We start from the raw sequence: 16,494 nt of genomic DNA, 5'->3' as shown, positions 1-16,494 counted from the left end.
TTTATGAAAGAGTTGTGTTGACACACTGAAGGATATCCTTAATGAATTGCAGCTTGCCTAAGGTCGTACCACTTACAGCTCACCCGACCAATAGGCTGGCATTTACCCTGAGTAGGAGAAAATTATTAAACCCTCAACACTGTGCTGTCCAGTTATCAGCAATAGATTGAGTCTCACGTCCACGTCTCCTGGGAACAGCTGCCTAACGTAATTGAAATTTCAGATTGGCTGAAAAATGTACATTCACTGTCTTATCAAAGTGAGACTGTGCGCATAATACCATATTAATCCCAATATTGCAGCAGTTCCTCAAAGGGTCCATGTCTGTGAGCTGTGAGCAGTTCAGTTGAAGAGTAATTGTTTTGTTTTTCTTTGCTTTTTCTTTGCATACCAGACAATTCACGACACCCAGGTTTGATACCACTGCCATGGGGCATTATTTCCACTCATCCTCCGCATTTGAAAGTCAGAGAAAAGGGTCAGTTGGAGTGAGTCTCTCTTGGTTCTCGTAGAGCTTGATTAAATTGCTATAGAGGGACAAATCACAGCGACCCTGAGAGCTCAATGCACAGCAAATTAAGAAAATGCGTGCAAATAGACACAGCAGGAGCAAATTAAATGTCACAAATTTAACATGCATTCAGAGAACATCTTTAAAAATCTGACGACAGACAAAAACAATTCGATGACACATGCAGAGCATTTAGAAATAGTGCTGCAAGAAGCCCATGACACAATGGAAACTGTTTCCAGGGGACACTATGAAATTGGTGTTAGAGATAGAGATACCGCAATGAGGAAATTTTCCAACCACTTAATAACCTAGTGACAACACCAGTGTTTCCAATTGCACGGGACATTTTACGAGAAAACATTTTCCTCAATGACCCTCAAGATCTGTAGAGCATTTACTTTGATCTTTAACGTTTGATCTTTGAATCTTCCCTTTGCTTTGAACAAAACAGAACAGGAACAGCTCTTGTGGTTTAGGCAGTGACTGCATTTTCCTTTTTAATACACTTCCTAAAGTTTTTTTCTCTTTTGGACTGCGGCTCGGGCTCAATGGAGGCTCCCACCTCCTCTTCATCCCCTTCTTTTCTTACGGAGTGCTCCCCCCGCCCAAGGATGACCGCTTCTTCCTCTAACGTTCGTTTAGTCTCCTCAGCATTCAGGTTGCAGTCACCCCGGGTTGCAGGTCAATGAATGTTGCCTTGCTTGCTTCTGGCTGAGCTCTGTTTGCACGAGTTTTCTTAAAATGCAGTGTGTTGAGCTCTCAGGGCCACCGTAGCAGACAGAGGAAAGCCTTACCATCAGGCCACCCTACCACCCCAAAGTCTGAATACAATCTTCTGAGTCTCAGCCGGAGCTGTATTTTTGCTCATTATCTATCGCTGGCTTATTGTACTCAGCGCAGTTCTTAGTTCTATAAGAGATTTGATGCTTAAGCCTTACATTGATCTGCTTACACTGGGTGCCTGCTGTGTTCAGGAGCTCTCTGATTGGGATTTGGATGTCCATAGTGCTGCAGCATGTGACAGAGTCAGCAGTGCAACATCCACCATGGTGGTCAAACACTGCGTGAGTTGTACTTCCAACGGAATGAATGCACTCGCCCCCACGATGCTCACACTCGCTTTTCTTTTGCTCTCCTCTCATGTGATGAGGAGGAAACAGGAGGGAGACGAGTGGCAGATGCCAGGAGAGGATGGTACTTTGTTTCAGGGCGCATGATTGAGAGAAGACAGAGCTGGCATTGAACAGTGTGGTGTTGAGAGAGGGCTCTCTGGATGGAAGGCCGGTTAGCTGATTGCATCCTGTCCGATTGTTCTCACTTAGATACAACTGGCATACTTTTTCTCAAACAGGTTGTGTCCTTGACTGTCACTCCTGTCTTTTATGTTCTGTCCTGAGATGGTCTCTGCAAAAAGTGCCGCATAAGCACAGCTGACTATCTGAAGGAGACAAAATGTCATATGCTTTTAGATCAAGTACGGCATTGTTCTAGCAAAAATGTCAAGGTTCTCAAAAGAGAATTGTCTTCTTTTTTTTTTTTTTGTCATACATTATAGTGAATTGAATATTTGGTCTTTTGAACTGTTAGTTGGACAACAAAAGACATTTGATGACATCACATTCGGATGTTTTCTGATGTTTTACAGACCAAACGATGAATTGATTAATCTAGAAAATGAAAAATTTTTTTAGTTGCAGCCCCATGAATCCAAAGTCATGTATATTGTGAGGTCTTTCATACATGCAGAGTATAACTTGTATTGTCACTGTTATTTAACAGCCTTGTTGATTGATTTTAATGGATTCGCATTGTTAGACAGCCTGACACTGAAACGAAAACGAACTTTGCCTCTTCTTCTTCAATCCCTGCTTAGATATTTGTGTTTGTCAGTGACCCTCTGGTGTCAGTCCTCATTACTATCACTGTTCAGCTAGCAAGAGATTCCAAATTAAATTGAAATTTGGCTCATGCATCCAGAAAAAAACAACCGGTTTGCAAGCAAAACGAAGCTGAACTTGTTGAAATGTTTGCAAACACCTGTGGTGTATCAGGAGCATCCTGTGATCAGTTGTTTGTCAGATATTTTCATTTATATTCATATTGCTGTACTTAACATCTTGTTTTGAAGAGTGTGCAAATTGCGTTTGCTCTCTTCATGACTTGCAAGCGTCTTCATCTAGCAGTGAGTATACTGGCATTTGCTGCAGTGCTGTGTTTGACAGCAGTCTGAGAACAGGCCAAATTTGATTTGGCATTAACATGCTAGCATTGTATTACTGTCCAGGCCAGTTCTTATCACTGTTAGTTTTATTCATTCAGATAAAATGAATGGAGCACATGTGGCCCTGTCTAAATACATGCTGTCCTTTAACCCAGTTTTTAGACAACACACAATCTGTCATCTTGTAACAAAACACTTTGTTTTAACAGGTGCTTGTTAAGAGTTAATTTTCAGTTTTGCTTATTAAGCAGCACAGCACAGTGTCACTGTGTTCTGCTCAGAGGTGTCGAACGCACCATGTCAGCCAGGGAGCCACAGGGGTGAGATCATATTCAAATCAAGCAAATGATTCGTTCTACATACACAATATGTTGCTGAAGCAGATGTGGGACTGAGCAGAATCTTCAAAACCTGCCAATATTTTTAAGGAGCTCATCACCTCAAGAGCAACGTGTCATTCAGCATCCGACCTGTAAACAGTGTTTGTATCCACACTGGTGTTACCTTGAATGATTTCCCCTTTTATTGCACTTCTCAATTTTGATTGGCTGTTTGTGTTTGGACATGCTTCCCTGCTTTTCATTTTTTCTCTTAGATCCCACCAAAATTAAGTCAACAAATGACTTAAATGTACGACACTTTCAGTGTCTAATTTTAGCAGCATTCTGCACCCGGAGAAGTGTGTGTGTTACGCTCTGCATCAAATGTGCACAGTGGCCTGGAGCTGCAATTTGACTGTTATCCAAGGCAAATGCAGATGTGTTTAATGGAGGATTATGGAAATAACAGAGGGAAGTCTGCTTAATTACAGATTCCGCTGGACACAATTTGCAAGAACCAGTTTCAAATGGAAATATATTCAAAAGATTGCACTGGGAAAGGCACTGAATTACATACAGCATAAACAAATGAATAAATACATTCTAGAAAAAAGGACAGTTATAATAAATGAAGATCATATTTTACTATTTTAAAGCAGCAAACAAACAGAGGATGGAAAATTTTGGTTTTGTGGGACTTGAACTAATGAACTATAGCAACCTTACTTCGTTGATAAGACATTGTGGTGTGTATTGTGTGTCTTGTTGAGTGAATCAGGTAATAGTAAGTACTGTTTATTAATCTAGATTGTTTTGGTGTGAGTTGCAGAGTGTTGAAGATATTCGCAATAAATATCTTTTTCCAGAAATCTTATTTTTATTGTTACTTAACTTTGACCTTTCGCTTGTCCTGCCTGCACTGTTATAAAAAAGTCTCTGGACTTCTACGTGTGGCTGCGTCATTGCTACGCTGTCCCTTTCTGTCTGTGGGGTGTCCAGGGTCAGAGTTAAGCCGGAGTGACAGAAAGTGTTGTATGATTCTATAAATAAATCACATTTTGAGTGAGTCATCGGGCTGGCGCTCCCACGCAGGCATGTCATAAGACACTAAAGACAATCCACACTGCCGCATGCCTCACTCTTTCCTGGGTACAGCCCCATGTTTTAGGGCAGACACCTGTCATCCTCAGGCTCCAGCATGTCAGTCAGGCCACGGGACATAACAGCAGAGCACTGGCCTCTTAGAGTCACACAGAGGAAATATATAAATTTGAGTGACCAAACTAGTGACTACCTAAAACTCACACGTCGCCTTAAAGAGGAGGTATTGTGGAAAACAAAAGTTTGTCTTGGAGTTGATTTTGCCTTCAGAATTGAGACAGAGAGGGATATGACATAAAGTGAAAGTCACCATTTGAACCAGACATTGCGATCATGAGGTGCGTGTGATGCCCACTGTTTCACCAACTGTCTGATATGATGAAATTGCACCATCTGAGTAAACTGACGCAATGGGATGTCACAACTGGACTGAACTAGACCTGGTATTAACATGTTTCGGTGATCCAAACACAAGTGTGACAGCTGAGACACATCACTGTTCACATCTGTGCCTATCATTTGTCTCCAAATGACCACTTGTGTTCAGATTTCATACTGCCCCACGCTTTTTCTAGATGCTCTGTAGCATGCTTGCTAGAAACATTAGCAGTTGTGTCAGCACAGTTGGAGAACATGTCTTCTTTCATATGGCAAAACGATGGATGGTCATGCAACACTTTATCCAACTCAACCTAAAATGGGTAAGCTACAGAGCAAAACAACCACCACGTCCTGCACCGGTGATGTAGTCTTTGTCAGGGGCGCATCAGGAGGCATTAGTGTTTACACTACAAAAGATATGTAGTCACATGCATCCAAGACCACCTCAGCAAGTGGTTTGAGTGTTTAGATCACAATGCATCTTGGGTTTAGCGCTTTCCACTTGTGAACCTGACATTAAAGCAGCTAAATGGAATGCATCATTTAAACCTGTGCTTTTCCTGCTGTAACAAGTCAAAATGTCTGCTGGCCCATCGGGAAAGACACTAATTAACATAAATGGAGAACCTTTATAAAGCTTTGATAAAGACTTCGTGGAGCTCATCTATTGACTAGATATGTAGGGATGGAGTCCTATACTATAAAATTCAGCCAATCAGAGCTGTAGACAAATCCTTGACACTGGTAGCAGTTGGGTGGTTAAGAGGCAAAGCTGCAAAGTGCCATAGATTGCAATGACAGCAGAGAGAAACATAATAGGTAAGGAGGTCAGGATACATCAACTATGATGATCATTGAATGACAGATGCATGGAAAAATCAATGGATACTCAACATGTTCTCACTCTCAACTCATAAAAAAAGCAGCTTGATCATTGGCCCTACGCTTCAAACTATCATGCTCTCTAGGCACCCCTCGATTGCCTGTTCTGGACACTCAGGGACTGTGTGTCAGTTCCTGTTTGTTACATGCCACAGTGTCCTTTCAGAATAAATTTTTAGGATGCTAGTTGAGAGGTGGAGCCTCACTGTACGTTCAAACCAAAAGTGACCAGAGCTTCCAAAACGGCAGCGACTGGAGCGGTCCGGAGGGGAGTTAAAACACGTTTTACTTTATGGTAATGAGCTCTGACGCGGTTCGGTGGCAGCCACTCGGAATGCTGACGTGCTTCGATCCCAGAGAACAAGCCATGTAACTTTGGTTCCTACAGCACACTTGTTCCGACTATGGATATCAAGAAGTTGATTACTTGCGTTCGCGCAGATTCAGTCCTTTATAATGTGTCGCTGTTCGGTTACTGAGACCAAAATAAAAAGAATGAGGCTTGGCACCGCGTCGCGGAGGTAGCTGGCAATAATCCAACCCATGCATCAGAGAGCTTCTCTATAAGTTTGCATAATTTGGATATTTAAAATCAGGTATGTAGCATACAGTGTGTAATTGACTACAGATGTTTTTATGTGCAAATATTTTAGATTTTGTGGATGATGTGTGTGTGCTAAGCCTGAGAAAAGCTTCACTGACAGTGTGCCATGCATTCCACCATCCCATACAGTACACACACGTCAGCATCGATCGCTTCATGAGGAAATGTAGGTTACTGAATCATCAAAGGAGATTTAAGGGCAAATTATTGCAATTTTTTTCTCTTTTTTTGCAGCTTTGAACACAGAATAATCCTGATTAGAGTCTCTGTCTGAAACACTTGACTTGCTGTGAGATAATACCTTCCACATGACAGTGGATATTTAAATGCACTGCCAAGCACAGACCACATCCTGCATCAGTTTGTCGTCTCTGACGTGTGTATCTCACAGCAGCTTATAGGAACCCTGGAGATGAGGAGCATCTCGGAAACTGGCGTACAGATCTCTTAGTCAGAAGTTAATCTCCTATTCTACCTGCTGGCTAATCACAGCGGCACTCAGGGCCTGCAGAGAGACAGAGAGAGAGAGAGCAGCAGAGAGATGACAGGACGACACTGTAAGGAAAGAGAAACAGAGGATACAGAGGGCCATGAGGCATGTGGTGTCTAATGAGACACTTGTTACAATATAATTCTCCTCAGTTTGTGCTGAACGTCATGAAAAATGTTATTTTACCCCCAGTAAAAGTCAAGAGATTAGAGACAATAGAGACATGGCACTATTTAGACTACAGAACATGTTTGTTTTTTTTGCGAGGGATATTTTTATGCCTTCTTTAGAAAGCCAACAGTTCGGGAAATAATATGTGCAAAGACGCAAACTCAAATCATCAATACTTGACTGAGATTACTACAATATAATTGGTATCACTGCCTATGGGAGTGTTGAGATCAAAACATTTTGGAGGTCAGTGCATCAGTTTGTGCCTTAGATGACCTCATCAAGAAAGCCAACAGAAGAGGGATGAAGGAAATGACAGGAAGAGATAGGTCATCGGCTGCTTCATGGTTATTTAATGCATAGTAGGTGCCTTAAATCCCCACGCCGCCAGGGAGCTCCCGCCTTTATCATTCCTATTAGTACATGGAGTCCAGTATAGTTGCCCACCTGAGCAGACCTCTAATTAGCATTTAATGATTGAAAACACCCGTGTGGGTCTGCAGAGCTTCAGTGTTCCTCAACATAAACGCACCTCCTGGATAGTTTAGCGTAAAGGTTTATGTTACACAGCAATCAGTTTTAATTATTTAATCTTTCCTGATTGTGTAAAGAATGGCTGCACTGTAAGTACTACATTACCCATGAGCCTGAGTGATCATTGCTGAGGGGAAGAAAAGGGGAAGAACATCAGAGCTGTAGGCAAACATGCTTTGCTGTTGCACAAGGCTGCACAATATGTAGGTTTATTTTTTGTCATCATTACAATATCAACTGGCACGATAAACACATTGCAAAAGACTGCAAATATTATATAGTTATCAGTATTGTAATGACATATTTCATTACATTCTGTCTGTAAATCCTTTTTTCTCTGATGAGTGCCATTAGGGTTGGGAGATATGTCCTGAAGATTGTATCACAATATTTTTAGGCTACATCTCGATACATGATTTATATCTCAATATTAAATCACCTTGGAAGCACTTCATTAATGCTAGGACTGGGAGACAAAATTGAACATAATATGTTTTTACCAAATACCCTCTTTAATGCAAAAAAGTTGTAGGGATGTTTTTTTTTTTAGAAAATATTAACTGGTGAGAGTTTTGATTAATAATCCTCAATAGTGTGGATATAATGACTAAGTGGGTTAAGGCAAACGTTAAAACAAATAAAAAGTCTGCTAAGTTGATACATTTACACCACTTTAGTATATTCCAGCCTTTAAAATGAGGGAAAAAACACCATTTATCCCATGTCACGATACAACAATATCCAAAATCTAAGACGATATATAGTCTAATATCTCGATAACGATATAATATCTTCGTCTTCGGTTTCAGTACGCATTTTTTGCAGTATCAACTCACTCTCTCTTATTGTTTATGTTCACTAAAGTCATTCTACTGTTTTTGACTACTTAGAAAGAGAAGAAAAGTCATGGTTGTCATGTTTCAGCCTTATTTATCTTTTAAAGGTCCAGTGTGTAGGATTTAGGAGCAACTATTGTTAGAAATGAAACTAGGTTTTCGTTAGTTTATAATCACCTGAAAATAAGAATTGTAGTGTTTCAGAGCGGATCCTCTCTCAGGGAGTCTTTCATGTTGTTCTACAGTAGCCCAGAACGGACAAACCAAACACCAGCTGTAGACAGGGCTATTCGCGTTTTCTGGTCAGCCACCGTAGTTCTCTTACAAGCTTGGCTCACAGGAGAAGTTTCACTTCTGCAACCTCACACACAGATGCCACTAAAATCTACACAGTAGACTTTTAATAAAATGACAAGTTTTATGCCCACAACGTCAGTTTTTCCCCATGGTATCAAAAATGGTATTGAATATTGATATTTTTCAAGGTATTGTATTGAAGTTAGAAATACCAGTATAATGACAACACTACTCTCGGGCCAATCAGACAGAGCCATTGCTGTTGGGCAGAATCTGCACACATGTGAGTGAGGTTAACCAGACTAGTGCTGTCATACTGCAGAAGGAAAGCGCAAATGTCAGAGAAGAACTGGTGCCTAAAAAATAGCAGGAGTACAACATAGCACAAGCACAGGAACTGTGAAAGTCTGAGCTCACCATGTAGTTTCTACAGTAGTCCAGAAACTACTCAAACACTGGATTTAGATAGGGCTGTTCGCTTTTTCATGTCAGTCATGATAATTCTTCTACGTGATTGGCACAGAGACACAGGAGAAGTTTCAGCTGGTTGTAATCTGCAACCTCAGCCGCTAGATGCCACTAGACCAGTTATACTCAACTTATGGTCCAGGGGCCCCACAGTAAGGTGCCAGGTGGCCTACCAACAATTTTCTAATACACAGTAGTCGGATTTCCATCCACCTATTGTTATTCACATTTTCAACAATTGCGAAAAAAAACTTGAATGGAAACGCCAGAAATTCGAAAAAAAAAAGGCAGAAATATCGCAAAAAAGTTTTTACGCTTGGAGGGGGTGGAAAAGTCAGCGTATCGATATTAGGAAAATGCAATTTTTGGCAATGGAAACAGATTTAGCGAATAAACAATGACGTAGGTTACCGAATCCTACTTCTACTTCACACACACACCTGTGTGAACTTAGAGAGAGGCACTCACCTGACACTGGAGTGTAGGCTATTTCACAACTTACCTGAATAGACTGGACGTGTTGAATACCGCTGCATCATGTGCGCTGCCTGGTGTACCAACACAGACATCACGGCATTATGTAGGCTACGCTGACAACGCTGATATGAGTGTGATGAGAGCTCTCGCAATAGCCAAGAAGTTCCCAAGGAATCTCGTCGTAGTCATGGATGTGCCGGTAATTGTTTACATCAGTTGTGGACATGAAACGCTCTCAATGATGTCATCTCACGGCGCCCTCTTCTTCTACGGGTGTTCTTTTGCATTTTTATTTTTCATGAGAAGCGCCACCTTCTGCTCGACCTGTTGACCAATACTCGCAAAACAATAATGAATGGAAACGTGCATAAATTCACATTTTCTTTTGCGCATTTTCACAAAATTCGCTTAAAATTTGCAATACATTTGGATGGAAACCCAGTTAGTGACAACAAACTCTTTCACGCAGGGAATTTTTGTGTGTGTATATACTTTGAATGTAAGTAAGGTGCCAAAAACATGCTAGGGGAGGATGTCCCAGAGCCCAATGTCCTCAAATTCTAGGAAAGCCCCAGCAGACCTGATCTGCTGCGACTGGATTTGCTTCCTGGCAAAGATGAGTGAGGACAGCAAATGCTGAAAAATTGAAAACAGGCAATTGCTTTATTATATATACTGATACACATACCAATATACCAATGCACGAGACCCTCTACCTACCATATCTGTTTATTAATCCTAAATAATGTCGGCATTGCAATATTCAACAATGTTGCTAAATATTTTCCTCATATCGTGCACCCCGACTGTGACAGATGGAAACAGAACCTGTTTCTATTTACTAACTTCATCCAAAATTCACCCAGACCCCTAACTGAAGCGATGTGGTCTCAGCTCCACCATTTGGTAAGGACAATAGCTTCATCTTCTGCCTGTAGCTGTTTGGGTTGTTTCATTCATCCAACAACAGCATGACATTTTACCGTAATTACACAGCATATGTGTGCATGTGTGTGTCATCATGTGTATTCATGAGCATGTTCACCCTGGTGTGAAGAACCAGAACACAGGCAGATGGTTGTTGGATGCGTCTGCTGAGTGTTTACTGCTTATTTGAGGCAGCTGCAGCGCGCCGTGGCACATGCACTTAAACACAGCTTTGAGTGTGACATGACATGTGGGGGTTACAGTGAGGCTATTCACTCCTCTGCAGCTATTTTTATACAGAAGCAACAGTGTATATGGAGTGACCTGAGCGGTTTGATCTTGATTTCCTGCTCGAGCGAGACAGGGCCTAATCTGATCTACTCCATCATCCTGACTGTCAGAGGTCCCAAGTCTCAGCTCACTTGTTTTACAATAAAATGTCCTCTGATAGATCTATTAGCTGCTCATCAGTGAAATTGTGGGCATGTGTAATCTCTTAATCTGGAGGAAATCTCTTCCTGTTCATGGACAGAAGGGGAGAATGAGGAATTAGCTGCAGATGCTATAGTGCCATAAAAAATCCGTTTATAAGTGAGTTTTTATTTTCATTTCCATTTTTCAGAATTGTTGTGTAGGATAGGTTCGCTGTCTTTCAAATGACCTGCACAGAGGTGATGATGCTGCGGATTATCCCACATGAAGAGAAGGTTATTCAGACTTATTGATGGCATTTAAAGCATCTAGGTCTGCTTTTATGGCATCCGCAGACCTGTGTGTGAGAAAAAGAAACAGTAAGAAACAGTCAGTGATTGTCCGCATGCACTCTAGCGGATTAAGAGTCTCTGAAAATTACAGTGTAGACTCAATTAAGATAGCTAATGCAGCCAGAGGACTATGAGACTGTCATCAAGTAGTGACAGAGGAGGCAGTATTACACTTGAGATTACTCATTGCATAAACTGCACACACACACACACACACACACACACACACACACACAGCCGCACATTTAATTATTCACCGGACGAACCACAAACACAAATGCGCACATGAATAGCAATAAGTGAGGATGAATCAGCATGCACTGCATTATTTGGTTCAGGTATCAGTTAGGGAATAACAATCAGTGGAACTGCCTGGCTCTGTGTGCCTCCTCGTGGGATGACGTCTCTCAGCAGAGTCGCTTACGTCAGAGCCTTCGAGCTGAGGCGCATGCACTCGCTGTGTGTTGGCAAACTGAGGTGATGTTTTGGACGAGGGCTTGAATAAACATAGCCTCTGCTGTTGCTGTGAAAAGACTCATTTACTCCCACCAAGAGCATCACAATGTGGTATTAACTCTTGCACAGGATTCAAAAGTTTGGGGATCAGTGGGGAAACATTCGATTTCTAAGTATAATCTTTTTTTCCATCTGGTCCTTCTGTTGTTTAGTCTTATTTTATTTTCTCCCACACAGTTATCAATTTGTTTTCTGTTGTAAAGTTTTGCAAAACTGTACTCATACTCCAGTTATCATTCAATGAAAGCATTACCCACAATGAAACTGTTTAAAGGGTTACTGCTTACAAATATTTAGGTACCTTTTTGGATGAACATCTTAACTTTGATGTCAACACTGCAGATATTGTGAAGCAAAGGCTAAAAAAGAATTCACCTTCTCCGTAAACTAAATTCCTTTTCTGTCAGTCTCGTCATCCTCTGCCGTCTCTATTAGTCTTTTATTGAACGCCTCCTGTGTTTTTCATTTATCTGCTGTTTCACAGCCTCACATTGAAAGACAGAAACAGTCTAAATAGCATCCTTAAAATCTGCTCTAAGATCACAGGAGTGACACAACAGGACTTGATTGGTTTTTGCAATCAACAAATCCTCCAGAAAGCTTCTTCAGGACCTGTTCTTGCAGGCGTATTTTCTCTGTTGCCGTCAAGGTGTAGTGATGCTTTATCTGCTTGTAAAACTAACTGGTATTGAAAATCTTTTATTCCCTCTGCTATTCTTCTTTTTAATTCTCTGTAAAATTTTGTTTTTATTGCTTTTTAATCTTTTGTATGACAATATGTCTATTAACTTGTATTATTTATAGATTCCTTTATTCCACTGAACTCCTTGGCATATTTTTTTTACTCGTTTTTTTTTTATCACTCGTTTACTTAAATGTCTACATGTTATTGTTCGTTGTGTTATAGTATGTGTGCAAGGCAAGCTGTTCAAACAAAATGCCCCTGGTGGGATTAGTAAAGTTGTGTGTTTTTGAATCTGAATCTGTATTAACGCTCCCTAACACGTTGTTTATCACATCAAAATATGGCAAAGTAAAATGGCTGGATCTGTTTTGTGCATTTTTGCCTGGTGGCAAGTTTTCCACTGGTGGTGAACTTGTTCAACTATGCAAACACAGCCTGTCTTTTTCATCTCCGTCTTCTTTAAGAGGTCGACATTGTAATATTTATGCATATCCAAAACACTGTTGAAATCCAAGTCTTTCTTAATGTTTAAAAGTAGGTGTGTGCGGCCACACATCTCTACCACAGTCTTGCAAACTGTTGGCTAGTTGGTTTGTGTAAAAAACATTCATGACAATGCACAGAGCTGACCGTGAACAGGCAGGAGGCCCAAGTGAGACACATATTCCAAATGCACTGTGCACATGTCCACAGAATGCTCCTAAAACCTTAATAATACCAACAAATCCCACATGTTTTAATCCAAAAATGTATCATGCATATCCAAATGCAATATGCTGTTTACATGACCTGCATCATATTCAGAATATTTTTACATGTGGAATAATAGTGGGATATTAGTGTGCATATAAAGGTAGTGAACCAGACTGATTATTAGGAAGACTGACTGACAGCCTCTCTGTGCTCCTGTAATGTTGCAGGGTGCAATTAGGAAAAAGAACACACGAAGACCTTGAAAAATTCCGCACTGATGTTTTTGACAAGCCTCCCTCCTAACAATGTTTATCTTTTGGATACAAGATGTTATGAAATCAGGGTGAACCGTAGTTGCCCATGCAGACAGTTGCGTGTGTGTTCTAGGATGACATAGTGTCTACAGACTACAGAGCATTTCAGTTTTGCCAGAGCATTTCCTTATGGACGCACAACTCTTCCTCTGTTTCATACCACAATGGTGCTATGGTAACTGGTGTTCAAGCCTGCAGGGCTGAACTCAATTGTCTTTGTGCTCGTTCTCATTTTCCTTCATATTCTTGGTTATGATAATTGGTGGTGGCTCGTTATTTAATAAATTAGGTACTAATACACCAGATGATGGTGTTAAGATTTTGGCACATAGTCACATAGTTTGACTATTTAGTGCATGTACTGCATGAACAGGATTTGTCCCATAATATTCTCATTTCTAATCCACATCATCTGAATCTGTATTATTTCAGTACAGATATCTTTAATGAGTAAATAATACATGGTATCAGGATTCTGCTGCCAAAACCTTGTCCTACTTTTATAGGAGCATTTTCCCCATAGAGTCTCAGCTACCTCTTTTTCACCTTCATTTGCCTCAAACTTGGAGCACAGCAGAACAAGCTTTCTAAAAATAAGAGACTCTGACTGAATTAGTGTGTTTTCACTCAACTGCTTCCAAGGATGTCATGTATTGCCTTTTGTTATTGAATATATTGATTGTAGGAGCCACGACTCTGTCCAATCAGGTCTGCTGTTTCAAGCTCCACTGCTTGAGGCCATTGAAGAGGCACCCTTGTAGGCGGACAGCCCATCGCGCATTGTCCTTGAATGGCTCCCCCCAACCTCCTTGTGATTTGTAGACTATCTGAGTGGCAGTGTGGCTCTGTGCGGTGATTTGTCCCACGAGAGGGGCCCTGCCTCTGCCATTGCTACCGTCAGCAACTCTGCTACAACTGTGCGTGAATACAGGATACTGGCATTTGCTGAATCCAAGGTGGCGTCTTTTCAACCAGAGCCCAGTGAAATACCTTTTCAGCCTCTCGAGTGGTCTGGCGAGCTACAGCCAAGGAGGCCCCAGCAGTATAATGATGCCTGGCACAATAGTACCACTGTTCTCCAACCCGTTCCCAGGAAACCGCACAACATGTGCCATTGTGCACTGTGCTTTGCTGCCCAACCACGTTGCCCGGCTTTACCCAGAGACACCGAGAGGCCTGGCTGTGCAGTGGAGCTCGCAGCAACGTGGTCGGTAAGACAGGTTCAGAGGATCGCCAGACGAAGACCAGGGTTTATTCGCACTCACACTGCGTTTGATGTGTTAAAATCATTTTACAAAAAGCTGCATTTAAAAGGCCAGGCTGTGAAGCGGAAGAAGCCCGAGGGGGAAAAGGACAGCTAAGTGGTTGCCAGGAATGGTAGTACAGAAAACCCTGAGCATTGTTGTTAAGCTGAACCCTCCTCAATAAAAGAGGAAACCAAGAGAAAAGTGACAAGCAGAAAAATGGAGGCACAAAGACGGCTCGAACTGGTTCGTAGCTGGTCCGAGCTGGTTCTTCTCTTTTTTAATCTCAATGCTGTGGGTTCAACCATTTGTGTGTGTTACTCTTGTATGGCCCCCAGTGTGCTCTCCATTATAGCCTCCGCTGCTGTTTATGCAGCAGAGCAAAGGAGATCATTCAGGGCCAGCCAGATAGGGGCCTTTGGTCAACTGCATCCAGGAGATACATGTCACAGGGGGCCTCTCTGGGCCCCACAAGCCAGCGGGTCTGCTTAGACACCACAAGAGGATACCCAGGAAATAAGAGGCCTGACGCAAAGCCCAGTGTGTCACAGTCAACTGAAAGCTTTGTGTCCTCTGAGCGTAGACCTGTCAGCTGATGTGTCAATTATTCATGGGTTTTGCCAAAACATCCACTTATTGTCCGCTCTATATTTTCACTCACATAGCCAAAGTTAGTGTTTCTACTTTAGGTTACAAGTGAAAATGCTTGATGGTCTCTCTGTCAGTCTGAGCTTGTTATTTTCATCTGTTCAAATCCACAGTGTCAGGGTTAGACAAGAGAACGACACATTTCAATCTAAATCCCATTAAGCCACAACTAGAATGTGTAATTTAGTCGCTTAATTAACTTTAATATGTCTGCAAGGAATTCTGTGTTGTTGCTCCATCTTGACATCTCTTTTGTCATCCTCTCCATCAGCATTCGTGGAGTGATTTGGAGTTCAGTCACGTCCCTGTCGGGCCTTAAGGAAGATACAGACTCACATGAATGTCCTCAGGGTGGCCTCTTTTATCTTCCCACGTGTCTCGTGTTGTTGCAAACTAGGAATGAAAGCATCGCTAGTGCCATTCACTCAGTGTCAGTTTCTGATTGAACTGGACTCATTGCTGCTGTCCTGTGAAAACCACGTATCTCCAAAATGTCAAGAAAAACAGTCTTGTTTTCAGCAAATTGTGACAATGCATTTTTTAGATAGTCAAAATGTTTTTTAATGGTTTATTTAACTAAAGATGTAGGATAATTTTCTCAACCCATAAAGGATATAAAAAAAAATCACCAGGTTATACAGCGTTATCATTCGAGATATACAATGCTGAATTTTTTTTGGTGGTACAGTGGTTAGCATTGTCGCCTCACAGCAAGAGGGTTCCCAGGTACGAACTCTGGGGTGCAGGAGCCCCTCTGTGCAGGGTTTGCATGTTCTCCCTGTGTCAGTGTGGGTTTTCACTGGGTACTCCAGTTTCCTCCTGCAGTCCAAAGACATGAAGGTTAATTGGTGGCGACCTGTCCAGAGTGTACCCTGCCTCTCGCCCAATGTCAGCTGGGATAGGCTCCAGCCAACCCCGTGACCCCCAGCAGTTACAAAACATGAATGAAATAAAATGAAGTGATCCAAGTCCCTGAAAATACAATGTATAGACTCATACAAAAATAATCCCTCTCCATCATCACATATGACCCACTGGTAGTGTGTGGCGGTGTATTCTACAGAGATTCTGTCGTCTGCTTATGTTTTCTTATTTTCTTCTTATTTCCTGTGTTTGGGATGTTCATGGGCGTTCACCCCCACAGCACTCAGGTGAGGTCAAGGCTTTAGGAAAAGGTAGAACCCAGGTGCCAGACAGTAAGCAGCAGGCATCCAAGAGACATAGCAACGAAAAACACAAATATAGTGAGGGGAAACAGCAAATGAGTGGGAATCTTTTCTTTTTCTTTTTTTATTACCTTAATAAAGGATGTTAACACTAGCAGCAGCTGCAAAATAAGGCAAGGAGAGTCATTAAGAATCCCAACCACCTGGATAACAGCCTTTTTCTCCCTGCTGAGGTTGGGAA

At 41.7% G+C, this 16,494-nt stretch overlaps 1 protein-coding gene across 2 annotated transcripts in view; it reads left to right on the top strand.

Moving 5' to 3' along the window:
- The window catches only part of LOC117257062 (sodium-coupled neutral amino acid transporter 3-like), a 50,942-nt gene that overhangs the window by 4,173 nt on the left and 30,275 nt on the right, over positions 1-16,494 (top strand). The window lies entirely within an intron of this gene.

The sequence above is a fragment of the Epinephelus lanceolatus genome, chromosome 1, assembly GCF_041903045.1.
Source record: "Epinephelus lanceolatus isolate andai-2023 chromosome 1, ASM4190304v1, whole genome shotgun sequence".
In the NCBI taxonomy this organism is placed as follows: domain Eukaryota; kingdom Metazoa; phylum Chordata; class Actinopteri; order Perciformes; family Serranidae; genus Epinephelus; species Epinephelus lanceolatus.
The sequence above is the reverse complement of the archived record's forward strand: the minus strand, read 5'-3'. Positions and strand labels throughout refer to the sequence as shown.